The following is a 6,802-nucleotide window of genomic DNA, read 5'->3' on the forward strand; positions in this document are numbered from 1 at the left end:
CCAACCAGTCACATCACAGTATGGTCATGGAACAGTGCTCACTCCAAATGGATGGTCCATAATATAGTGGTCAGTATAACAATATTACAATAGAACAGTCAAGCATTAACCTTTATTTTTACTTAATCAATATCCCATGACAAGCAAGCCTAGTCTCATCAATAAGGTCTGAGTCTCTTTCAGAAATCTACAACTAACATGTACGCTATGCCACTAACATGAGGCGTCCATCATAAGAGAGCGATTTCATGACATTTACATTTGTCAATTAGCATTCATACCCATAGTCTCATTTATGTAACAAGTATCACAGGGCTATCATGGTGACTTCGCGTTTGTCAAATGATCACTTAGAGCATGGTGGCATAGCATTAATCACTTGACTCCATGGCATTTAACTTGTAGTATTCATCACAGGGAGACCATCCCATAACATTGATATTAACCAATCAATACACATAACACTTGGTCACTTAAATCAGTCAGTGAATAGTTCAATCAGAAAGAGTATCATTCATCGGATCCATAATTGTGACATTCTTGTGGGAAAAGAAGTGCTATTATCAAGCAGTGGTGGTTTTAGTGTGATCTTGAACTCGATTTTGAAACGGACTCACTCATGGTTCGTATGAAAGCGATTTGAACACATTTTGGGCAGAGTTTAAGCGAAAAACAATTTATTTCTAAAACCAGCACAAAATTGAAACTCTCAGTGCCAAGTAATAATGACGTACCCTCTTTCTTAGAGGCGTAACTCCCAATCTAGGGAGAATTTCAAAATGATTTAAACATGCAACTTTAAGCTCATCCATAGATATTTCAAAATAGCATTGATTTGAAGATGATTGGATGACGTTTGATAAGTTAAAAGCTTTGCACACAATGGTTGATAGTTGCTTGAATTTCCAACAACTGATGACAGCGACATACCCCAACATTTTGGGGTATATCTCCCAATCTATGGGGAATTTCAAAACGGGTTCCCATGCAACCTTAAGCCAACAAACTGAGATTTAAAATGGCAGAGGTTGTGCGAACATTTGGACATCATTTGGTAGTTCAAAAACATGGTGTAAAGTAGGCAACAATGGCTGGAATTCACCTGCGACTGTGGTAGTGACACACCCTCATATTTTGGGGTGTATCTCTTAATCCATGTACAATTTAGAAATGGTGTATAAATCATGATTACAATAGACAAGCATATCGTTCATTTAAAATCAGTTTGGGCTCTTTTGGACATCGATTGGTCACTAAAAAACGTGATGCAAGAATAGTCCCAGTTTTGAAAATTCTCATTCTAAAGCTTTGCATGCTTCAAAGAACACTTAGAAATACACAACCCAAGGAAAATCTTGATGCAAGACCATATTTTCTTTATACTAGTCACACAAGATATTGAAAATAAACATCTTTTACTGCTAACAAGTTCATTTTCATTGCTCAGACAACCATGGCATAGAAGGCACAAATCTAGTTTTTCCCATCTTATCTACCCCATTTAAACTTGCATGCTTCCTCTCATCATTTACCCCCACTATTCATACTCTAAATCAGTCCCTGAAGTTACTGATGTAGACTAGCTTGAACATTTACCAATGGTTCATGGTGTCTCCAAGTCTTTGCACTTCGCAAGCCACTCCAAGCTCCAATAGTGGCTTCCCAACGGAAGCAGCAAAGGGCTCCAACTTGAGCTTCTAGAGAGAGAGAGCATAAGGGGAAAAAGCAAACAATAGGGAGATGGAAGGGGGAAAGGGCTTAAGTACCCACAGGTAGGTGGAAATCATTACGTCTGACAGGTGGGTGGCGTTGTCAGGCAGTCTCTGATAGAAATGGCGTTGGCAGATAAGGCTCTGACAGCCAAATCTTCTCTTCCACGTGCAGCGATAGCCTCTTTCGCACGTGGCGATACTCCAAGCGACGTTAGATCTCTCTTCACACACGGCACTGGCCTCTCTTCATGCACACTTTAGTCCATTCACGTGCGGTGTTACTCCTCCATGCACGTGACGTTAGCTCAGGTGGCGATGCTCCAGACTGTGCTACCCTCGCAGCGATGCTCTAGACGACACTGCACTTACGGCGATGCTACAGACGGTGCTACCCTCATAGCGATTCTCCAAACGGTGCTGCACTCGCGGGGATGCTCCAGACGGCGCTGCACTCGCGATGATGCTCCAGATGGCTCTACCCTCGCAACGATACTCCAGACGGCGTTGCACTCGCGGCGATGCTCCAGATGGTGCTATCCTCGCAGCGATGCTCAAAACAGCACTGCACTCGCGGCGATGCTCCTAATCACACGACGTTCCCTCTCTTTCACGCAAGGCGTTACCCCTTACACTCGCGGCAGTACGCCTTCTTCCTTCATGTCAGCTGTGTGCTTCCTTAACTTATCTCTATTGTCATAAGCATCCTTAGTCCAGAAGAATTGGGGTCCTTACATCATCCCCCCCTTAAAAGGATTTTGTCCCCAAAATCAGTGATATGGAATCCAACAACGGGGGGAGAGCACCCTCACATCCACTACTGTCTCATACAACGATCTATAGTCTTATCCTTAATATCACATAGTCTTATACTTGATACTTCATAGTGTTACACAAAGTGTGCACCAAGTATCCAGACATTATACCTATCCTGACATGTAAACACTAACAGGCTAATACATACAAACTAGGTCTTTCTACTATGAGCAATCTCAACCAATCAGCAACCTCCAGCTGCCTTGCTAGGATCAATCTCTAATTAGGGTCCGACAGTATTCACAAAGTGCCATCTTACAGGTATCAATCATATAGTACAATCAAAACACACATCTTACTAATAATGATCATGCAGTGTACATTAAAGCACGCACCACAGAAACACATAGTCACATAATCTCAAAGCAGGCACCACAGAGTCACAAAATCTCAATCAAAGAGTCAGACCCTGCAATAAGCTCAGAGAAGGTACCATAGAATCACATAATCATGAAGTCACATAGTCAGAAAATCATATCCTACAATAAGTTCAAGGCAGGCTTTCTATCAGTACAACCACAATATCAGGTCTCGCAATACGCTCAAAGAAGAAACCCAACAAACATCAGTTGTGGTCACGCAATATGCTCAAAGCATGCCCCACAAAATCACAAAGTCAGGCCCTACAATACGCTCAAAGTAGGGACCCTACAAACATCAGTCATGGTCACGCAATACACTCAAAGCATGCACCACAAAATCACAAAGTCAGGCCCTACGATATGCTTAAAGTAGGCCCCTACAAACATCAGTCGTGGTCATGCAATACAATCAAATCATGCACCACAAAATCACAAAGTCAAGCCCTACAATACGCTCAAAGTAGTCACCCTACAAACATCAATGGTGGTCACACAATATGCTCAAAGCATGCACCACAAAATCACAAAGTCAAGCCCTACAATATGCTTAAAGTAGGCACCCTACAAACCTCAGACCACAAAATCACAAAGTCAGGCCCTACAATACACTCAAAGTAGGAACCCTACAAACATCAGTCGTGGTCACGCATTATGCTCAAAGCATGCACCACAAAATCACAAAGTTAGGCCCTATTATATGCTCAAAGTAGGCACCCTACAAACATCAGTCGTACCCACGCAATTCGCTCAAAGCATGCACCACAAAATCACAAAGTCAGGCTCGACAATACGCTCAAAGTAGGCACCCTACAAACATCAACTAGGGTCATACAATATGCACAAAGCACACCCTAGCACTTGCTATAATCATACCATGGTTCACTCATCACATATTACTCATTGCAAGAATGACCACATAGCTCATAACATAAAACATTTATCACTACAATCACATTGCACGCATTAATTCTCAACTAGATGGGGTAGGACATACCCCTCAATTACAGTTATACACAAGCATCACATAGAAAGGGTCTCTAACCGGTAGCACACAATTAAAGCACAGCCATGCAATAAAGATTCAAACTTCATTAGACATGTCAAAACATGGTGTTACAATAACAGCAAGAGGAGACTAGGTCCAACAAAATTCTAGATTTCACATTACAATCAAAGCACACATCTAGTTCTCTGAAATTGAGGCCTTAGCTCCTTCCTCGATAAGTGCAAAGACCTTACCCTGAGTCTTTGGTTTGGGCTCGTTCCTCAATGTTGGGCAGTCTCTAATCAGGTGGCCTGACTTGCCACAGTTGTAACATGCTTTTGCTCTCAACCAGCACTCGAAAGCCACATGGCCCTTCCCTACAAAAGGTACAATGCACGAGCTATCTTTTCTTGACGTCGCTCTGAGAGGTCTTTCGGGTCTTGCCATCTGTCCAACTTTCCTTTTCTCGTGGACCCCCAAAGGGCGGGGGCCCTGTCCTTCGTTTCTCTTTCCTCAGTCGGTAATCATCACAATCCTTTTTCATCCTCGTGGCCAAATCCACTAGTTGAGTGTAGGCCTTAAGGTTGGCCGACACAACTCTCCCTTGGATATCAGGTTGCGAACCTCCCTCAAACTTCCTCGCCTTCCTAACCTCCGTGTTGACAATATGCGGCGCGTATCGGGATAACTCTGAAAATTTAGCCACATATTGATCGACAATTAGATTCCCTTGCTGTAATTCTATGAATTCAACCTCCTTCCTTTCTTTTACTGACTCTGGGAAATACTTTTCATTGAAGGCTTCTAAATTCTTTCCCAAGTCGGTATTATTTCTTCCCCTTCCCAGGCTTGCTGGACTGTACGCCACCAATGTTCGGCATCTCCTTTTAACATGACGGTACCCAATCTCAACTTCTACTCATTTGAGCACTATAAAACTCCAAAAATTTTCTCAATTTTCATCAACCACCTCTCAGCCTTTTCTTTCCCTCCCTGCCCTAAGAAAGTTGGGGGTGTCAACCTCTTAAACTTCTCTATCAGATTACAACCATAATGTTTTGGAGCAGGGGTGCATAGGGTCGGCATCGACTCTTTCATCATTTGGGTAATGGCCCAAACATTTTACAAAATTCGTCGATGGCCTCAGTGTTATAAAATCTGGAATTCGCATAGAAGCCACAAGCTCTCGGCATCTTCAACCTAATCACAAGGACACCCAATCACTACTCCACCCTAAAACCACTCTAAGGACACTCCTAAAATCCCTAGTCCAAAGATCATATCCTAGCTGCTCTGATACCATATCTATCAAAACCCCGCGCTCTACCCCCTTGTTGTGCTCGACGGAGGGTGACTGGTTCCGGGTTTGTGAACCATATGTCACGATTTCCACTCAGGTCGAAGTGCACTTATCACTTTATCAACGCAGTAAACAAAGCAAACCATAGCCAGGAACTTAAAACCATGGTACAAAGAGCAGAAGAACATCTAGAAATAGAATTCCCATTCAAATTAAAATCCATTATATAACATTTCTTCCAAAAGTATTAAAATATGTTTGGGGCATCAAGGGCCATTAGCACATATATCCCACAATAAATAAAAACTAGGGCCAAACTGCCCGCTAGAACATACAATGGAGGAGGGTATCTTCGTCCTCTCCGAATCTCAACCGTCTATAGCTTCCACTTGACCACGCCTTCCACCTGTGACTCTAGCTCTACAGAGACGGTGAAATAGTGGAATGAGCTATACAACCCAGTAAGCAAGTCTAGATACTAGGAATCAACAACAAATCTATCACAGTAAAAATATCAGATAAATCAGGAATCTCATCAGTGTATAAATCACAAGCATCAAAGAAGGTATCAGGATTCTTCATTTAGTCAATACACTAATTACATTGACATTCTTGACGTAGGTAATAGATGTCACAAGAATTAGAAGTTCATAACACCCTTTTCAAGCGAGCACCATCATAGAACATAGCAGTCATGCATTTAACATCATCATTCATTCATCTAGAACTGAACATGTTTCATAGCATGCATTTCAATTTCATGGAAGCATATTCTCATTTCATAGCATTCACAAGATCTGATCATGCAATACACACAAATCATGTGCCTCACTGGTCTTAATCACAAAGGCTAGCCCTTCAATATTCTCAAAGCAAGCCAATCAGTCACATATAACAGTATGGTCACGCAATACGCTCAAAGCATGTAAATCAGTCACATATCACAGTATGGTCATGCTATACGCTCAAAGCATGTCAATCAATCACATATTACAATATGGTCTTGTAATACACTCAAAGCATGCCAATCAGTCACATATCACAATATGGTCATGCAATACACTCAAAGAATGCCAATCAATTACATATCACAGTATGGTCATGCAATACACTCAAAGCATGCCAATCAATCACATATCATAGTATGGTCATGCAATATGCTTAAAGCATGCCAATCAGTCACATATCACAGTATGGTCATAAAATAACACTCCATCCAAATGGATGGTCCATAGCATAGTGGTCAGTATAACAACATTACAACAAAACAGTCAAGCATTAACCTTTATTTGTTCTTAAAAAATATCCCATGATAGGCAAGCCTAGTCTCATCAACAAGATCTGAGTCTCATTCAGAAATATACAACTAACATGTACGTTATGCCACTAGCATGAGGCCTCCATCATAAGAGAGCTATTTCGTGACATTTACATTTGTCAATTAGCATTCAGACTAATAATTTCATTTGTGTAAAATGTATCACAGGACTATCATGGCGCATTTGCGGCATTTGCGTTTGTCAAACGATCACTTAGAGCATGGTGGCATGGCATTAATTACTTGACTCCATGGTATTTAACTTGTAGCATTCATCACAGGGAGACCATCCCATAGCATTCATATTAATCA

The sequence above is a fragment of the Amborella trichopoda genome, chromosome 4, assembly GCF_054954075.1.
Source record: "Amborella trichopoda isolate Santa Cruz 75 chromosome 4, AtrichopodaSantaCruz75HAP2 v2.0, whole genome shotgun sequence".
NCBI classification, from domain to species: Eukaryota; Viridiplantae; Streptophyta; class Magnoliopsida; order Amborellales; family Amborellaceae; genus Amborella; species Amborella trichopoda.